Consider the following 21,486-nt stretch of genomic DNA (forward strand, 5'->3'; position numbering starts at 1 on the left):
AAAAAGGAAGCTTCCAACAGCCAGGTAAACCCCACACGCAGAAACATCTACATCCAATGAGAGGAACCTACCATATAAAGTGCCATTAAAAGGGAAGAAACAGAACTGGAAAGGCTGTTTGCCATCTGTGAAGAGAGGCATGAAGACCTCATTTTCAAGTCCGAGAACCCCAAGCTAGAGTTCCATGAATCGTAACCAACCATGCAGGCAACCTCCACATGTTTACACACACAGCCTACCAGATCCCGCTCTCAATCCGGGAGAAGGACAGGTTGGCCCTGCGCATCCTTCCTGGCTACAAGTCTAAATTTCTGTTACCCCTTTCTATAGATACGCACGGTGTTTGCGCTGGGCCACCCACAGAGGAGCAGTGTCTCTTTAAGGCCTCGAGGGCTCTGAATTGCACACTTTTAGGAAAAGCAAACTGAAATAAAGAGCCGTGGAATTCAACAAAGGGCCAGACTGGCTTTCAAAGTGGGCCAGTGCTGTAAAAACATGAGAGAAGGTGGGAGTGAGAGGTCATACGGAACGGCGGAGAGTGTGGTCAATGGGCAAGCGTCTGCCAAGTCCAAAGACACTCAAATTCAATAAATAACTCTTCAGCATTGTGGGGGCCAGATAAAGTTTACCCGCTGGACAGTTTCGGGCACACTTAGCCTTCCTCAGTATTTTCACTATGTATTGAGTAATTATTTGCTTCATTCTTTTCTTACCCTGGAGTTGAATATTAAAGGGATAAAATGTACAAGAGAAAAGAGTGAGAAATTCAGAGATGAAGGATTGTGGAGAAGTCACAGCGCCAACGGTGTCTGTGTGGCAGGGTGACAGCCTGGGCTCTAGACCTGAGAGCACTGTTCTATTCTGAGGGACAGGCCCGTTTCTATGCAGCCATACAAAAAAGCCTGAACGCTTTATTGCATTTCCAATGAGAACACATGTGGGCTTCGCTCAATACTGCATCATTGTGTAACGTGGGCACACATTCCCAAAGCTGTTACAGGACAGAAGAAAAAGAGAGGCCACACAAAGAGGCTGGCGAAGTCCACGGGCAGAGATGTGTATCTACACTGTTGATGGCGTCCCGGCATTCCCTTCTTCCATTTCAGCCTGCCAGAGGCCAAACTGCCACAGGTCTCGAATGACAGTGGAAACAGTGTCCCCAGCCATAGGAAAATTAAGCATGATTACGCAATTCCAACTTAACAAAATTTGCAGAAACAACTGAACCCAACGTATTTATATCCCCCATTCCCCCCCCAAGGAGGTCAATGGGTTGTTCCTGACATCCCTCTGTTGTGAACATCTCAGCTGGGGCAGGGAAAGGAAAATGCCGAGGATTTAAGTTGGTGAAGTCTGGAGTACGTGAGTACCCTCATTGGGTCTCCTTCCGTGGCTCCCAGACGAAGAGGTCTGGGGCAAAAATGGGAAGGAATGAAAGGGTGCCTGTTCCTACCTCTGTGGTTCATGAGGTCTACGCATGTGTGCCTGAGAGCAAGGAACAGCCACGCACACCATCAGGGTAGGAATTCACGCCAGACCAAGGGCAGAGTGCAAGGGCAGTGGCCTTGAACCTACCTAGAGTGTGTGAGGGGAACTTGGCACTAGAGGGCACGACCTGAGCTGTTCTATGTTGAACCAAACACCCTACCTACATTTCTTACCTGGTTTGTATTTTAAATTTCTGCTGAGATCGTGTTAGGAAAAAAAAAATACTTGGAAGGGGGGGCTTATTCTGTTGCTAAAAATAGATGACATAAAATAAAAATAGATGGTGGAGGAAGTAGGCAAAGCTCCAAGATTCACGGTTCCAGCATCCTGTCCAGAAGCACACCATACTCATGGGAGGGCCAAACGCTGGGAAGGCAGGAAGACATCACGTCCATCTCATCCATCAGCCTACTTCCCATACCCCAGATCAGGCTTTCAGTATCAAGTAGATGGGTGGATGGATGGATGGATAGATGGATGGATGGATGGATGGATGGATGGATGGATGGATAAAGGAGGAAGAAATTACCGCATGAATTAGTTTTTCCAATAGCAAACCTGGCATCAAACAAAAGAGGAAATCTGTAGAAATGAGTTCTGTACACTGTCACAAAACAGACATTCATCCAGGATCAACGTCTATTTCTTTTGATGGCATATGTGACTATTCTCACAGGCAAACAGAGATACAGCCAGCCTTCTACATCGACACCGCAGGCTCCACATTTGTGGATGAAAGCCGTCAAGGAGTCACACGTGATAGATCTGCTGGGAGGGTCGAGAGCACAATGGGGTATGTATGCTTGGTTTCTAGTGGGAATATTCTAAAAGACATCAATGTTAGAAAAATTATTTTTCCTTGGGTGGGTCATATCCATGGTAATCTTGGATGTTTGAGCCAGCATCAGAACACAAAAAGTACACCATGGAGCCGGCCATTGGTGGTGCATGAATTTAATCCCAGCACTTGGGAGGCAGAGGAAGGGAGATCCGAGTGAGTTCAAGGCCAGCCTGGTCTACAAAGTGAGTTCCAGGACAGCCAGGACTGTTACACAGAGAAACCCTGTCTTAAAAAAAAAAAGGTACACCATGGGATCCTGTCTGTTTCCCACTTTCAGAACTGGAACTGAGATCAACTGTGGGGCTCTCAACGAAGGACGGATAAGAGTCAGAACGGCAGGACACACAGAAAGTCGCCAGAGGACTCTATCTCACGTTTCAGCACAACATTCTTACACAGCCATCGCTTAGTAAACATTAAAAAGCACCACACAAGAGGGCAGGTGGGTCAAACAAGGAGAACTTGTCTACATCACACAGACTTGTACATATCGGAGGGGAATTTTAATAGAAGCATGCTGAAAACAAAAGGTTATCATTAATTAATGAAGAAGCTATGCTACATCACGACTCGGCAAGTCCACCCCTGGAACATGTCCTAGAGAACCCACACATGCATATTAGGTATGCAGACCACGGTAGGAACATTAAAATGGCCCCAGACTCAAAACAACTCAGACCTCCTCTTAGAGAAGAATAGGAAATTACAGCGGAATAAATAAATAACCAAAAAGAGCCAAGCAGAGCTGCACATCACAATACAAAGTGTACAACATGCCCCTGATGAAAAGGACCAAGACAAAAGACACCATACCCATTACATATCCATTCAGATAAAGTCCAACCATTAATTATTTAGTGACAGACACAAATTGTTTAAACTGTCAAAAAAACGCAAACACATAGTCATCGTGTACAAAAAAAAAAAAAATTACAGGCTGATGAACAGCCAAAAGTGTGTGGGGGTAGGGTGGGGTAGGGGGTGTTGGTTTTGACTAGAAAGGGCACACTCCTGGTCTTCCACAGTCTAAAATTTTCATTGGTGGTGACATGGATGCTTCCTTTATAATTATCTATTAATCTGCATGCTTAATCTACATTTCTGAATGTTTATTTTTCACAAGTGGAAAAACAGAGGCTGGAGAGATGGTTCAGTTGGTAAAGTGTCTGCCAGCCAAGCCTGATCTGAAGAAGTCACATAAGAGGGGGGTGGGGCAGTGTGTGCTTGCAATCTCAGCACTGGAAGGCAGAGATAGGAGGTTCCCTGGAGGTCTTCTGACCTCTACATGCACACTATGACACACATATACAACACACGTACAAGGAGGGGGGAGGAGAGAGGGAGGGAGGGGGAGGGGAGGGGAGGGGGAGGGGGAGGGGAGAGGAGGGGGAGGAGAGGAGAGAGAGAGAGAGATTTGTTATCCAAATCAAGATATCTTCAATGTCTACAAGATCCACAAAAAACAAGGGGTTCATTCAAGACTCTTGATGGCTCCATTGAGTACAGACAATTCAAAGAGCCCAGCAGCGGCTTTATATAGCTTGGCCTGGGAATGAGTGGGAATGCCCTGGGGATTATCTTACCTGGCTCAGCCATTCACTATTTGAATGGCCCAGGCAGCTTCTTAGAACGCCAGGTGTTTATCTGTAAAACACAGGTCACAGTAGCAGCTGCCTTACAGGGTTGTGTGTCAATACTCAGAACAGAGTGGGCCACAGGACAGGAATACTTCAGCAATATAGCAAGGTATCCAGTTCACCGAAGTTCCCCCACTTCAGTCCAAAGGAAAATGCCTACCGGGTACAGACATCACAAGGTTAAATGGCCACCGTGGTTCCAAGAATGAGGACGAAATGGAGATAATCTCCTGGTGACTTTTCAGTGAGAAGTCACTCCAGTTCACTCCAGCAAGACCAGCCTGAGACAACGCCTCCCCTGCTGGCTCTCCTCTCTCACAAGACAACCTCTTCTCCTCCAAATGTCTGACTCTGTCTGTCTGTCTGTCTGTCTGTCTGTCTCTCTCCATCTCTCTCTGCCAATGAGGAAAAAAAATCACTTCATGACTTCTAAAACAAGCATGCCCCGTTTAGAACACCATGAAGGCAGAGGCTCCACTTTGCCTAAGCGTCTCTCAAACACAAATCAACCCCAAATGAAGACCCCAAATGTGTCTGGATGGGCTTTTCGGTTCCCCCCTGCTGTGGGTCTGCAGTCTTCACTGGTGAAGAAGTCCTGCTCCCTCCACTGCGGAAGGCATGTCTTGACTGCATTTAATGCTCAAGACAATCCCTGCTGGAAGGCAAGGCCACATGCGGGCCTCTTAGGCATCATGACGCCGTGACAGTACAAACGCCAAGACTCGAAAGGGCAGCGGGGCTGGCTGGCTGGCTGTGGATCGTGTGCCCTTCACTGCAGGGGCACGGGGCATGTCCACAGCTGCCCCGAGAAGAAGGCAGCATTGTTATCCCCACTTCTAAGGCTTGCAGAAGACAGTAGACGGATTTAAACCAAAGAAATAAAGTATGTCCTGATACAGAACAGGATCAACTTTTCAGAGACCCGAAAAAAGACACCAGCGTGGACAGCATGGGGAGAAGGGTAATAAAACAAAAGGATCAGAAAATAAAAAAGAAAATAATGATACAGGGACGAGATTATGAGACCAGCGGCCTACCTGACGAAGGCCAAAAATTGAGTGACAACACCAAGACTCTCCATGGTTGCTGGCCTGGAGCCCCCACCCTCTAGCATTCTGGGTCCCTAGACACGAACACGCTCTAGTGCAGGCCCTCCTTAAAATGCCCGCCCCCCTTACCCAGCCCTGGTAAAGCGGCCCAGCCATTCCAGATGGCACATCCTGTTGGAGCTAAGAAGAAATCCCACCCTCAGGCACACCGTGAAACTGATGCCTGCCATGCTTCCCTTTCCTTCCCTCCCCCTGGATCCTGTACCTAAGATCCCGGTTCCCAGGCTCCTGTGGTCACTAAAGGTCAACAAAGGCTGTCTGTCACATGCTGAGAGGAGATGTGTCGGGACAAGAGCTGGGAAGTCACAGGTCTCTTTTCAGAATGAGTCCATGGTCCTCCCATGCCTTCATTCTATTTCATTCATTCATTCATTCAACAACAGGAAACAGGGACTGGAAGTCAAAGGGTAAACATAGCAAGGCTGATGGCCCCATGATGGCCCCACAAGGTCCCTCTTGGGTCAAAAGTAATAGGCTTTTCAAAAGTAATGGAACAAGAAGCCTATTTATGAGCAGCAAGGCCCCATCCATTCCAGCCACCTCAGGCACCAGCACATGGCTCCACCTGGCTCCCTCGAGGGTCTGGCCAACTCTAGGGACCTGCAGGGTGAGCAGCACACTTGCCTCTAGTCACCCCTTTCTTTCCAGAACCCAGGGGCCAAAGAAAAACAAATTAGCATGGACGGCAGCTGGAAATGTCCTCGCCTGTACAGAGGGCGGAGGATGCATGGATGAGAGAGCTGAGAGTCTGTATTTCTCCCTCCTGCACAGAGGGCGGAGGATGCATGAATGGGAGAGCTGAGAGTCTAGATTTAGCGAGGTCTGCACTGCTGAACACAGCCCATTTCCCCGAGGCCTTAGAATGGCATTGGCTACCATCATGTGCCCAGCACTTCCAGTGGATGCGGCGGTGAGGAAGACGGATGAAAGTAATCCACAAGCATTTCCTGTCTGGCCTGGGCCAGGCTCTGCATCGGGGTCCAGGGCACAGATATGATTATGATAGACAGGGTGCTGCCCAAGTGACAGAAGGCAAGACTCCTCACACACATCCAGGTAACCTGGTGCTGCCTAGGGTGATGCCCAGATGGGAGGAGGTACAAAAATGTGCAGCTCTAACAGTCCCGATGCTTAGTCCCGAATGCTAGGCTTTTGACAACTACTGGTCCAGGAAAACAGAGGGGCAGTCATTACTCTCTATCAAATGTGCTGTGCTAGCTAGTTTTACGTCAACTTGACACAAGCTGGAGTCATTGGGGAAGAGGAAACCTCAACTGAGAAAATGACCCTACCAGGCTGGCCTGTGGGAAAAACTGTGGGCATTTTGATTGATGACTGATAGGGGAGGGCCAGCTCACTGCAGGTGCTGCCACCCTGGTCAAGCGGTCCTGGGCGCTGTAAGAAAGCAGGCTGAGCAAGCCACGAGGAGCAAGCCAGTAAGCAGCATCCTTCCATGGCCTCTGCATCAGCTCCTGCCTCAAGTTCCTGTCCTGACTGTGTAGAAGATAGACTATTGCATGGAAGGGTAAGAAACCCCTTCCTCCCCTAGTTGCGTTTCGTCACGGTGTGTATCACAGCTATAGGAACACTAATTAAGATGTATTCTCTAAGCACTGGCTACCGAATGAAATATACACACGAATGGAAGCCATCCTGGCATTCACTCTGCGTGTCAAGAACTTCCTATTAACACTCACCAACACCCAGAAGGAAAGGAGGGCACTGTAATGAGTAAGATGTAAACTGAGATGCAGGGTCAGCACTCATGGGGACTGGGTGAGCTCTTAAACAGGATGGTCTGCAGTGTCTCCAAGGAAGCCAATCCTTCTTAAACCGGAAGGGGTGACCTTCCTGGCAGATGGAAGAGCAAGTGCAGAGGGCAGGTGACTGGAAAAAGCCAGCCAGGCCACCACAGCAGGAAAGCCACTCTCTGGGGTCAGAGGGTGACCACAGAGACTCCACTGGCTAAACATCTCCTCTTTATGCAAATGGCCAATCTGAAGGTCGTGCTGTGTATTTTCAAAGATCGGAAGAACAATTTAGTCACTGTTCCCATTCTCAAAGAAGAAAATGTTCTATTTTTCAAGGTCTTAGTTTATAGCCATTGCAATTTTCACTTTTAAATTATTCCTGATTGAGCCAGATACTCCCATCTAAACTACAAAATTTTAATTTAGCTTTAAAAGTATCTGTTGTTTTGAGGTATGGTCCCGTGCAGCCCAGGATGGCTAAGAGCTGGCTGAGATGAAAGATGACCTGTACTTAGACCTCTTGGTACCACTCTAGACTACTGGGGTTACAGGTCCGTATGCCGGCATCCCAGGTAACAGTGGTACTGGGAATTCAACCAGCATCCCAGGTCACTGTGGTACCAGGGATTCAACCAGCATCCCAGGTCACAGTGGTACCGGGAATTCAACCAGCATCCCAGGTCACAGTGGTACCAGGGATTCAACCAGCATCCCAGGTAACAATGGTGCTGAGGATTTAACCAGCATCCCAGGTTATGGTGGTGCCGGAGATTCAACCCAAGGCCTATGCCATGTTAGGCCAGTACTCTACCAGCTGAGACGCAGTCACATCCCTTAAAATGTTTTTAGGCTGCATAGTGGCCTGTTCAATTGCTCTCCCCATCCCTTGTTCTTTTTCATCCTTTTGGACCCAGATCAGCATAGAGGCAATAAATCCCTTTGTTTCCTCCAGCAATCATCACGAAGACAATAGCACAGAGCCAGGACTCGGAGGCTAGCTGCTAGTTTTAGACTGGTGGAGGGTTCTAAGCGGCGGATAGGTGTGGCTGAGGATGGGGTGTGAAACCTTCCTTAGTCAGAGGGATTGACAGACATACTGGCCATGGCAGGCAATGAGCCCCAGAGTGTCTCACTCCCCAGGATCCTGCTGACCCAGCAGCCACGGATGAGGGAGAAAAGTTCCTCCCAATAGCTTAACATTTCTTGATATCAACTTACAAGACACAGTTGAGACCATAGTTAATCCATCACAGCCTTTGGGAAACTGCACCCTGAACTCAGCTGAGTTCTCCCACGGTACTGAGAAAATTAGAATAAAACCCTGAGCAGTTTGGGAGTGTTAATGTCCCTCATTATTCTGCATATTTTCCTTCATACACTTACTAGGAAGATTTTTAAAGATTCCAAAACACAGAGATATTTATAGTTGAGGGTTTTCCCACTGAAGTTGAGGAAATATTCCAAACAGTGTGCTCCTTCATGAAAACAAGACCTCTGAAAGGCTGCCACAGACAAGCTTGGCTCCCCACCCCCAATTAAAAAGGCAATTTTTCTTTAATTCAAACAAACTAGATAACATCATCCATCCAGTCTCATGAAAGTTTGGAAAAGATAAATCATCTGAGACCAGCTTGAGAATTTCCCCCTCCCCCTCCCCCTCCGGCCCTGGCAGTGTTGGAGATGGAGCCTGAGGCTTCTTCAGTCACACTAGGCAAGCCCTCTTCCACCAAGCTCTTTAAAGTGTAACAAACCAGGATCTGAACTATGCTAAATATTAAAATACATCATGATTCTTGAGAATCTCGGAAGTGGAAGCAAATTTTGATAATGGTTGCCTTTCAACAGCAGATTAAATGAGTAAGTTGCCATGGGCGCCATGGTCTTTAAAATCAAAGTCTGTATGTTGGCAACATTATGGCACTGAAATGTCAGAAATTAAAATGTGTCTACTGTGCTTCTGACGTACAAGGTACCGCCTGCTCTTTTATGCATAACAGCGTCTTCTGAGTGCTATGCCTGATCCATCTCAGCTGACCCACAAAACTAGGCACAAAGGTGGAGCGAATACTGTTTTTATGTTCTTTTATTTTCTCTCTCTCTCTGTCTCTTTCTCTCTCTCTCTCAAACAGGGTTTCTCTGAGTAGCCCTGGCTGTCCTGAAACTCACTTTGTAGACCAGGCTGGCCTTGAACTCAGAGTTCCACCTGCCTCTGCCTCCCAAGTGCTGGGATTAAAGGTGTGCGCCACCATCGCCAGGCAAAAAATTATTTTCTAAGTAAAAAAGAAATGACTTTAGCAATGATAAGGAACTTGCGCCCACTCTATGTGCTGAGTGAATTTTAAAGGTGAATAACGTGCTTGTTCAAGAACTCAGCAGCACCAAAGTAAATTGTTCAGGCTGCCAGAGGTTTATTGCACAACCTTTAATATTTGATGCAAAAACTGGATTTTAGTGTATGGATGGAGAGGAGCATGCACACACACAAAAATATTTTTCTGAGATGAAGCTTTAAAAACACATTTACAGGGATCAAAGCAAGGGGTTTAAAAATGACTTTTCTGAGTTTCTATTTTTTATTTTTACAACTGGGATCTTCACCGTGTGATACCCTGGCTGTCCTGAAACTCATGATGTAAATCTGTTTCTGCCTTCCGAGTGTTGGAGTGCTGGGATTAAAGGTGATTAAAGGCATGTTCCCTTACACCTGGCTCATATCGGAGATAAGTGTTCCCCACCACAACAGAATTAAGTGTCATACATAGAAGGCACACAAATATTCCAATTACTAAAATGACAGAATAGAACCACAGAGTTGAGAAGGAATTTTAATCTCTCCCCTCTCTCGTCCTCCCTTCCTCCTTCCCTCCTCCTCTCTCTCCCTCCTCTCCTCAGATCTCACTTCCTTACTTTTGTTTTTGTTTTTTCGAGACAGGGTTTCTCTGTGTAGTTTTGGAGCCTGTCCTGGATCTTGCTCTGTAGACCAGGCTGGTCTCGAACTCACAGAGATGTGCTTGCCTCTGCCTCCTGAGTGCTGGGATTAAAGGTGTGTGCCATTACTACCCAGCTTTTGTTTTGTTTTTCTTCAGAACCGGTCTTGTTATGTTGCTCAAGCTGGGTTTAAATGTGATGAATTCTTTTCTTTTGGTTTCATTTTCTTTCTTTCTTTCTTTCTTTCTTTCTTTCTTTCTTTCTTTCTTTCTTTCTTTCTTTCTTTCTTTCTCTCTCTCTCTCTCTCTCCCCTCTCCCCATCTCTTTCCTTCTTTTTATTTATTTATTTATTTTTTTTATTTTTAGACGGGTCTCACTATGCAGCCTTAGCTGGCCTGGAATTGACTATGTAGACCAGGCTGGACTTGAATTCCTAACCTGCCCCTGTCTCCTGAGTGCTGGGATTAGAGGCATATACTGCCATGCCTGGCAATACGAATTATAATTATTTCCTCAAAAACTCCATGAAGCCTTATGTACCTAGTGGAAGAAGTTCATCAGAAAAGAACCATTTTCCTCACACCACAGTGACAGGGGAGTTAGCGTATGGGACACAGTGTGGCTGTACAGAGGCAGTAACTGACGGAGAGGGCTGTACATTGTCCCTGGGCTGTTTGCATTTGTAATCACATTATACAGTGGGTTAATTAAGTGTAAACTAAAAAGAATATATAAGCAGCTCATAGCAAGACACCGAAATGTGTTTATCCATCTCTCTTTCTCCACATCAATATAAACTTTGGTTGGACACATGACCACCACAATTTTCCAGCCTTCCTGGCAGCCAGGCTTACATTCTTGAGGTGTAAAGCTAAGGGATTACATGACAATTTCTAAGAGCTTGCTTTGAAAGGACTCTGGCTGGCACACGCTTCTTGCTGCCTGAAACAGCGCTATTGCTTGGAGCCATAAAAAAATGACTCTACCTGAGGCTAGAGGAAGAAGAGAGCAGAAGAAAAAATGGTTCGTGAAGCCTTTGGCAGCAAAGCCATCCTGTTAAGCGAATGCTACTTCCGGTTGCTCTGTGAGAGGGAGACACATTCCTGTTCTAGAAAGTCCCAGTTATCTTAAAGCCTTGTATGATTAGCAGCGGATCCTAATTCATGCATCTAAGAGGAGGAAAATGAATAGCAATCCTCTCACCGAGGAAAGAAACAACCCTAGCCGATCTGCTTTGTGCCCTCCCAGGCAAACCCAAACCTGCCGCCGCCGTCTACATTACAGTCTTTCCGATCCCGGCTTGCGGAGTACTTGTTCTAAAACATCACACTGTTGGAATACAGCTTCCTAAGTTATCACTCAGTCATTCTCCACAATCCCCAGTCCCAGCGTTTTAACTTGACTTCCAAACACTGCCAAATACGACGAGTGTAAGCGATGCGCTCGGCCTAATTTGTCACAACTCTTAAATACAGACGGGATTCAACCCAGACCAAGCAACCGCCTCCATCCATTTTATCCAATGGTTTTAATTCCTTAATCTGCACCTCTTCTTTCCCCTCCCCGCCCCCCTCCCCCAAGCATGCACAATTCTAGATCCAGAAAGCGAAGTCAAGACTCTCCAGGGAAAAAAGGGAACACAACAGCTTGGCTTTTCTTTTCCAGCAACGAGAGAGTGGTACAGAGAGCTAGCTCCAAGTTCTTTCAAAGATGCTGGGCTCCTGGCAGAGAAGAGGCAGGGTATTTGCGGATCCCATCTGCCAGGGATGCACGTGTAGAAAGTGTCTTTTTTTTTAAACTCAAAACAGAATATAGTATAATACAATATTAGGCAACTGAGCCAAAATTCCAGGAAGGGACAAATCTGAAATGGTGACTCTCAAAACTCTCAAAGAACAAATCTGTGCCCCAAGTTTAGGAGGGCTTTTTTTTTCCTATATAGATTAGGACATGGAGCTAGTTAGGGCTTAAATTGCGAATTCCCAATAGAAAAAGGTTAAAAATAGATCTAAACTCCTTAATGAAAAGATCACATTTGCTCCTCTCCAAATCCATCTCCCACCCTGCAGGGGCGCAGTGTAAGCTTTTTGAAGCTAAGTGAATACAGTTAGCAATGGTCCCCCCTTTTCATATTTCATTTTCGGAAATTCCAGGGGATGTCAAAATAACATGTACATGAATGAAAGCTTTGGGGGAAAAGAGGAGAATCCTGAAGAGCAAAGAAGAAAAGAAAGGAAAATGGGAAATGGGTTGGGGAGGGGCAGTCAGTGTGCCTGCTGAATCTGAGTCCTACTTGGCTCTGATGTCCACAAGGAACCAGCATCCCTGCTCGTTATTTTCCGTCCACGCACAGATGTACCAGTTAACCCACTAGACTTCAGATCCCAGCCAATATGCTCAAATTACATTTCTACCAGAAAAATGTTCCCGAGGCAAGCGTTAAGAGATTTCTGATCTGCAGGGTTTCGGGCATGGGGGTGGGGTGGGGCTAGGATTCTAAATTTATTACACTACAGGAATAGTTATGGACTCCTTTCCCCCGCCTCATCTTAGAATCCCATCCCTTCGCTTGTAAAAACCCATTTATACAAGGTTTTGTCCTGAATTTGCTCCAGTTTTTTTCTTGCTAGACATACTGGTAGCAAGTGGCCATTTATAAATAATGGCTTCTGTGTCCTTGAATTCTGAATGTCCCTCTGCTTTAAGGCTCTCCCCATTACTTACTCTAGGAGAGAAAGCCCTAGGAAGGAAAGGCTTCTGAGAGGAGACGGCTTGTCACACAAAGGTATCCTTATGTCTCGGAAGTGGGACTAAGGAACATTCTTTGGAAGCCAATGAAGCAGACACTGTCAGTCTTTCTCGGGGCAGACAAAACAGGGCACCATCGGTGGGCACCAGGCATCTGGTGATGCGGAGGACTTTTGTGTGCGCGCTTCCTTCCTCAGAAGAGAAACAAACCGTGTGTCTTGCTGTGTTACAGATGTGCTTTGATGAGGGAACTGAGAACACTTTCAGGCCTCCCTTTAGAAGATATTACAGTTCGGAGGACCTAACCATGCGGCCAGGAACACAACAAAAGAACTGAACAAATGCAATCTTGTTGTTGATTCCCTTTGAAGAAACAAACAGTATAAAACAGCTTTTTAAAAGCAGGAGTTTATTTGTAGTGTAAATTTCCTCTTCTGGTTCTTTCTCCTCTTCCTTCTTTTAAAAATATAGAACAAAGCATTTTAATGCCCTTCCCCCTTCTGCCTCAATGACTGATTCATTTAAAAAAACAACAACAGTCTGCTTTGCTGACAGAGCAAGAACTACAAAAGTTTTTTACCGAGGATGGAGGCTATACCTACTTGCACTGGGCGGATATTTCACCTGGCCACCCCCTGAAGGCTTTACCTTTGGGTCAGTGGAGGAATAGACGGATAAGAATTAAGTTGGAAAGCTACGCCTATGTGGTAGTTTGAATGAAAATGGTCCCCACAGGCTCACAGGGAGTGGTGTAATTAGAAAGGATTAGCACTATGGTCTTGTCGGAGTGGTGTGGCCTTATTGGAAGAAGTGCCACTGGGAATGGCCTTGGGGGTTTCCGAAGCTCAAGCCAGACCCAGCGGCTCACTCTCTCTTCCTGTTGCCTGCAGATCCAGATGTAGAACTCTCGGCTCCTTCTCCAGCACCATGTCTGCCTTCATACTGCTGTGCTTCCTGCCGTGACAAAAATGGACTAAATCTCTGAAGCTGTAAGCCAGCCCCAATTACATGCTGTCCTTTAGAAGAGTTTTAGCAGTCATGGTGTCTCTTCACAGCAAGAGAAACCCCAACTAAAACACCCCTCCCCACCAAAAAAAGGGAAGGAAGGGAGAAAAGAAACCATAACCCAATTCACCCTTCTATCACTACAATCTAATTTGACTAACTACAGCACTGTTGTATTCTCACCGGAAGAAAGGGATATGCAATTATATCTATATATCTGTGAATTAAAATATACTTTCTTTTCTTCTGTAAAGAAAAACAGAAAGTATATATTTCCTAGTGATACAGGGGGACTAAGCAGTCTTAAGTATATCTGCCACACACCTGTGCATCCAGTTCGATAGCAGATATGTGCTTGGGCAGTCCGAGCATGATTGTGGGTGCTTCTAGAAAAACTGAAGCCGGAGAAGCCTATCATTATACAAGGGAGGAATCTGTTGTGTAGGAGTCAAACCCTGGAGTAGCAGTTAAAACCATGCATTGGATGTACATATACTATATGGACAGAAATTACACAGAGGTATACGGAGGAGAGAGTCTGTAAGTGGATTTTTGTCTGCTCCCTCCCTCAAAACACTGATGCACACTGTAAGACCACTTCTGGAGAAGGCATTAGCCGTTACACACACAGCAATGATGGCTATGGGTGGAAGGCAACTGGTCATTTGTACTCTTGCTTAGACATTTCTCAGACAAGACCCATTTCTACCAAGCCTTGCCTCTTATATTTCTGTATAGAACAAGCCGACTCCCATTAATATGGCATTCGATGCCCTCTTCGCCACAGTTTTTTTTCTCTGTCATCTTACTCCTTCGGGCCACTTCTAATCTAGGGTCACCTAGACACTGTTAGTCTCAGGGAACACCACATTACTGCTTTCCAAGCCGCTGTCTATGCTGCGACTATAGGCTGGAATCATCTTTTCTCCCTGAAACTAAAACCTGGCTCACTTGTTCCGCAAACGTTTTTTTAATTACTGCTCCCCCCTCAAAGAATCTCCTCTCCCAGTAGAGAGAGAGCCGTCAGACAATTTTATGTTCAGCATCATTTTCTGCCATTAGACATTTGTCCCGGCTCTGAAACCGTGGCGTCAAGGACTCTAGATGTGTGGATCTATAACAGATACCAGAGAAGACGGAAGCTCTTTGTTGGTTTGCTTTGGCGGGTCTTTATGTACCACAGTCATGTATTTAGAATTTAATATACAGGCAACAAAATGCTGACAAAAGTTCTGAGCAGGGAAATCCATGTGCTTTGAGATTATTGACAACACAGAGAACAGATGAGCGGGAGTCGTGTGTTGTTATATACAAATTATGCATCCTAACACATGCTCGAATATTGCACATCAGGAGCAGAAGTGAAAATTCACAGCCAAAATGGGATTATAAACTCTCTATGCCTATATTGTTCAGCTATCTATATTTTGGAGATTAAAATCCCAGCCACTGGCCATTTAAAAGAATCTTTCCTCCCAGTGTGTAACCGTTGCCATGACAACATGACTTTCAGCTATATCTCTGTGAACAAGCATGCCCTGGATGAGAAAAAAAAAAAAAAAATGAAGCTCAATCAGATTAAATGAAGAATATATTGACCAGTTTTGAAATGGAAAGAGAACACGCTTTAACCCAGGGTTACCCAATATAACATCTTTGAAATCCTTGTAAGTTACTGAATCAGGATGGGTTTTGTGAAAGTAATTAAATCGTGCTTAGCATCTATCTATCTCCTTACATGTAAGAACGGCCCAGGTTAAGGTTTCACACAGCGGTCCTTCACTCAGTGAAGTATTTTCCAAAAGCATGTCCGGCTTTCACTTCCTGCTACCATCCTGCACCGGCCCCCCTCAGAGCTGGGCCACCTCTCTTCTGCTTCAACCTTCTAAAGGATGCGTTCTCATCAGGGATGCATCCCCTGATTCAAAGGGGATGAAAAGGAGAGGGAATCCGGGCTCATCATCCTAAAGTGGTCCATTAGCTCTCCAACCCTTCCAAATTATCTTTATGTTGGGCACTGCTATAATGGCCTTATAAATTCATTTGGAGACTATGTAACGTCCAATAATGACTCATAAATAGGAGCCACAAATGGATGAGGATTTGAGTAAAATTTTATAAATTGAATCAATTTTCTCATTTCCTCCCCACCCCCAATGCACTGAATTTTCAATTAACACTGACCCCTCTCCCCCACTCCACCGTTTCTGAACCAAAACTATTTAAGAGAAATGAATTTAGGGTGTGTGTATTATTGCTGGTGCGTGCGTGCGTGCGTGCGTGCGTGCGTGCGTGCGTGCGTGTGTGTGTGTGTGTGTGTGTGTGTGTGTGTGTGAGAATACTTCCGATAACCATCCGGGTAATGAAGCATTTCATTGCTCAGGATATCCCTACTGACTGGGAAACTCCAGCTGCACCTAACCGAAGGGCTGTTCACACACTTCTTCCCTGCAAGACTCCAAGTCTGGGAGGAAGGAAAGATTTGATTCTAACCATTTAGACTGTGCGGAGAGAAACACTCCATTGTCTGTACAAGCCTGTCTCCACTTTTCTCTGCATCCCTTCATTCATTTTTTCCCAAGTAATTTCCCCATTACCCCGGAGCCGAGAAAGGCATTTTACACCACTGACAGGCACAGGGAGTGAAGTCTCTGCTCCTCTGAACACGGGGTGCAGAGATGGAGTGGGGTCCCCGAGGAATACATTATACAGCTTTATGCAGAAATGGGGAAACGGCAAAGTCAGGAGCAGGCCATTCTCTCCCAACCTCCCCATCCTCAGCCTGTTAGAAAGACAACGGCTCGGGGATTCTGCAATATTCCTCCTCAAAATGTTTTCCTTATATGGTCATTCACAGGAGCAGCGGTTTCTCCTTAGTACGTGACATTTGAATAACACCCCGAAGAGTTAACAGCTCTAACTTAATACCGGCAAAATGTCTTAGCGTACACAAAGAAAATCCATCACAGCGCTGCGTTCCCTCTACACCGTGACTCCTGATCCAACAAGTGTCTGAGACTGCATTCGATCATTAAAATTAGTGTGGTGTGGCGGGACATATAATCTCAGTAGTGGGGAAACTGAGGCAGGAAGATTTAATTCCAGGCTAGACCTGTCTTAAAAAAAAAATTAGGGCTGGGGGATGGTGACACACGCCTTTAATCCCAGCACGCCGGAGGCAGAAGGCGGCAGATCTCCATGAGTTCTAGGCCAGCCTGGTCTACAGAGCATGTTCCAGGACAGGCTCCAAAGCTGCACAGAGAAACCCTGCCTCAAAAAGACAGACAGACAGACAGACAGACCAACAGATAGATAAGATAGGTAAATAAATAAATGAGGAAAGGTACTTCCCTAAATTCCTAGTCTGGAACTGAACATTGGCTTAGATGTGACCAGGTCACCACATATAATGTGTCCCTTCATGTTCTGAGTTGAGATTTTGAAGACAGGGTCTTAATACATAACCTGGCTGGCCTAGAACTACTATGTAGACTATGATTAAAGGTGCATGCCACCATACCCAGCCCACGGTTGAGTTTTAACTTCAGTGCAGATCTCTGGAGGGCCAATCAGTTTATGAGAATAGTGACCAGAGAAAACACAAACAGAATACTTAGTTTCCGTCTCTAAAACTGGATACAAGTGCTCTCAACAAAACTCCAACTCCCTGAATACCAATCTACACTTGGGAATCATCTTCTAGCATGCTTCCTTTGGAAAGGACTAACTCGAACAATCCTTTAGAAAACCAAATCCCCAATAGATTTAAATTTTCCAACTTCAAATATCATAAGCCACCCACAATTCCTGAGAAACTTTTACACGGTAAATATCAGACATGAGTTCACTCACAAATCGGGAACAGCCAAAAGGCACCAAGCAGCTATCTAGATGATGGAGCTTAGCACTGAGCACAGGGGACCCCGACACTGGCCTCACGGAGCTCACAGCCCACAGGAAAACGGTGGCATCTAGCCAGCAGTTTGCAGTCACCCTGAACATTCTAAAAGAAATCACAAGTCCTGTGGGCATTCTGACCACAGCTAACACAGTTGGTGCCCAGCGGACTGTAAGTTCTCTAAGTGCCAGGACAGATCTAATTTTGCTCAGTGCTCACACCCCAGGGCAGGTCCAGGAACTAGCATTACAGCAGGTGTTAAAAGATACTTTGTGCAATGAGTTCCACAGCCTTGAATCTTAGTCTCCAACATCACCGTCTAGGGAGGCCTGTATCCTCAATCACAAATACATGCTGAACTAGCACTGTATGAAAGACTATCTCAGAAGTTAATTCTTTCATCGGCCAAGCAAATCCGAATGACATACGTCCCTTACCTCAATATGAAGGCTAGTCTCCAGTTCCCTTCCAGATCTAGTCACCACCCTACCCACCTCCTTCCATTCTGCCCTGTGTCCCAGGAGACTAAACTCTGTCCCATGTCACTGGACATGTGAGACTCCACAAATCATCAGAATGGGGAGGAAGAAGAGGTCAGAATACTAATTCCCAGGCTCACTGTTAGGAAGCAAGTCATCTGGGGTTAGGGTCAGGCCACACCTTCCTCCACCCATATGTACAGGTCCAGCTCTGCATGGGTTCTGGGGCCTCTGTGCCACTTGGCCCTTGGGAGGTTGCTCGCCCACTCTTTGGAGATCTCCACCTTGCTCTCACTCCTAACTTCTTTGAATTGGTAGCGTTTCTTTTATTAAAGGTCCTCTTTAAACTCAGCTTCATCACCGTTCCGGAGTGGTGGTTTCGCTGTAGGGCCCATAGTCATGGAGGAACATACTCAGTTGTATCTGTTTCCTTGGAGTGCCGTAATAAAGTATCACGGATTGAATGGTTTAAAGCAATGGGAATCTATCGTCCCCTAGCTCTAGGGTCTAGACATCCAGAATGAAGGATTTGGCAGACCCAGGCTCGCTTCCAAAGCTCTAAGGGAGATTTCTTCCTTGCCTTATCACTTCCTGGCAGCCCTGACGTGTCCGCAAGGGTGGTGGCACATCTCCAGACCTGCTTTGTCTTTATATAGCCATCATCCTGGGTCTTCAAGGAGCTGGATCCTCTCTGCCAGGGGTTGGCATTTAATAGCTCCCTCAATCACTTTCCACATGAGTTATGAGATGGAGATCTCTTGCTGAACCGGGAGCTGGCTGTTTAGGCAAGATTAACTGGCTCACTAGCCCCAGGGATCCACCTGGCCCCTGCCCACTTCATGCTGGGTTAACAGGCAATGCACTGCCACTCCTGGTTATTTGTGTGGAGACTGAACTCAGGCTCTCATACTTGTGCCATGAGCACATTACCAAGTGTGCCATCTCTCTGGCCCCATATTTCCCTGCTCTTCTAAGACTACAATCATACTGGATTAGGGCCCACCTAAAGACTATTTCACTTAGCTAAATCTACAATACCACAATAAAGTCAGACTCACAGGTACTAGGGATTCCCACTTCAACATAACCTTTTGGAGGACGTAATTCAACACTTTAACACCCAACACTAACAATAATTACTATACCTGGAAATACTTCTACCCAGAATTGTCTGAGTGTAGGGAGAAACAGTTACCATAATATACTTTCACGGTTTTGCCCAGGTCCAATCACACAGCAGATATAATGTACACAGTCTCATTATAGTAAACGACTCTTCAAGCTACAAGGTGCCTGCCTGGCCACCAGGTGGCTGAGTGTTAGGAAGGCTGCATGCAGTTTGCCTATACACGTTATAGTGTTAGTCATCTCCAACTCCAATGTCTCCATGAACCCTGGAGAAGCAAATCTCCTTAGCGTGACCTGAGAACACTGAACAAGTGATCACGTTGGGCTGTACTCCAGCTCACTTCTGAGGATACACATATGAATGCAGTCACAAGATCGCTGCCTTCAGGAAACTCACGGTGGCGCTAGTGAGGCCAGAACTTCACATAGAAACGTCGAAGGACTCTGAAGGATGCTGAAGCCGAGCGCTCATCCCTCTGCTTTATTAATGTACCCCAAGCTAATTTTAGCTCTTTCTAGAGACTCAAGCTATCGCTCCAAATACCAACCGCTACAACTGTTTGTCTGTGGCGCTGCAAAGGACATGTTCGCAGCGCTCTCAATGTCAGCGCCAAGTCCCTTCCTGCCCACCGGGACCCAGGGCTGTGCTATTTCCTTACCGATATCCCCTCACTAATAGGCATCAGCTCTCTCCATCTTTTCTTCTGCCACCCCGCTTCCCTCTAACCTGCCACATTCCGGAAGTCTTTGACGCCTATGAAGCAATGTTAGAAACACGTCTAAATGACAGTGAGGAGACCAAAGCGGTCTGAAGGTTCTTCCGTCTTCATTTCCCCCTCCCCACACAAACATCCCGGTATTGAGAATGAGATGGCTTTGATGGTCAGCTGCATTACTATTTTCCAAACACCCCCGTCATCCTTAGAAGAAACACTGCGGGCGGTCTTCGTTCCCTAAGACTAGTGGCCCATCATCAGCGCTTCCTTGATGCTCTGGACCTGGAAGTCCCAGAAGCCACTGGACAGCAAGGCTTTTGTTTTCTTGTTCTTCTGATCAATGCCCACTAAGCTGGTTTTCGGATCCTCTCCACACCCTGTTGTCAATACCTCTGGGTTTCCACCAATTATACGTGGTTTTGATAGATTGGTTTGACAGGTGCTGGATGAACTTGGTTCTCTTTTGGATGACCTTGGACTTCAGGAGGTCTGAGGGCAGCCATGGTGGGAGGTGCCTACTACCTTCCCATGCATGGCCAAGGCCGAAGAGGCGATGAGGCTCTTCCATCCCTGAAGTGAACATGTTTCAGAACATGGCTGAAGAGGCATTTATTTCCCTGGTTTCGAAAGGCTTCTGCCCTTCCTCCAGCTTCCAACCATGGGTCTAGCTCTCCATCTTCTCCCCACCACAGTGGTTTTCTGTGATGAACCCTCATTGTAGCTAATAGCATCTAATTATATGTTTAATTACCGTCAGACTCCTGAGGTAGAACTGTAGCTCCTGGAGGCTCTAGCCCTCATGGAAGTACTTCTAGCACGGTACTTGAAACACGCCATTTGTTACTGATAAGTACTTTCAGGAATGGGGTAGAACAAGGGTGATCAACAACACTGAGTTATAATTAAGGAGGAGTAAGACATCCTGGCCTACTGTCGTTCATTACAGTGACCACAGACAGGGATAATCCAGGGTAGGCTGCAGAAAGCTTAAAATGGGGAGGGGAGGGGGAGACGGGTTGAATGCTATCCCCATATAGAAATGTTAATTGCTGGAGGCAAAAGGCAGGTTAACCCTGATTTAAGCATTATGCAATGTTTACATGTATTGACCCATTACCTTGTAGCTCATAAATATGTATCATTTCTACATTCGATGTATCGGTTAAATAATGATTAAAAATATACCTTCCTCTTCTAATATTTGTAAGTCCCGACCTCTCTGGGCACTGTGTGAAACATTCCACCTCACACAGTTTTAAGTTAGCCTAGAAGGGAAACCATGACTGGGAGGGTTCCTGTAAAGGGTGTAGATAACCTTCAGGTTAGGGAATCTCAGTGAAGTCAGCAATGATGCCTACTTTCTCCTCTGAAAGCCTTTGTTCCTTACAAACCAGAGAACAGATTCTTTATTTCATTAAGACTTGAACGACTGAGATTCTAGGGACTCTGCTGAATATACATATATATGCACCCATGTTTATCTCTACCAGGGAATGCAAGTTAGCCAGAAGACTGCATTTAGGGCTTTTTGTTTTGTTTCCCCTTTTAAGACTCATAAGGGTAGGCTGGGCTCCAAGTTACTATACAGCTGAGAGTGAGCTTGAATTCCTGATCCTTCTGGCTCCACCTTTTGGGTGCTGCGATTATAAGGCATGAGCCACTATGCCTTGCTCAAACACATTTGAAAATGAAGTTTTATCATTCCTTTGGGGCAAGATTATTAGGAAGACTGTCAGCAATAGAAAGATTCATATAAAT

General features: G+C 46.0%; 1 protein-coding gene across 9 annotated transcripts in view; it reads right to left on the reverse strand.

Moving 5' to 3' along the window:
* The window catches only part of Apbb2 (amyloid beta precursor protein binding family B member 2), a 350,172-nt gene that overhangs the window by 102,332 nt on the left and 226,354 nt on the right, over nucleotides 1-21,486 (reverse strand). The window lies entirely within an intron of this gene.

The sequence above is a fragment of the Peromyscus leucopus genome, chromosome 10 (genome assembly GCF_004664715.2).
Source record: "Peromyscus leucopus breed LL Stock chromosome 10, UCI_PerLeu_2.1, whole genome shotgun sequence".
Classification (NCBI taxonomy): Eukaryota; Metazoa; Chordata; class Mammalia; order Rodentia; family Cricetidae; genus Peromyscus; species Peromyscus leucopus.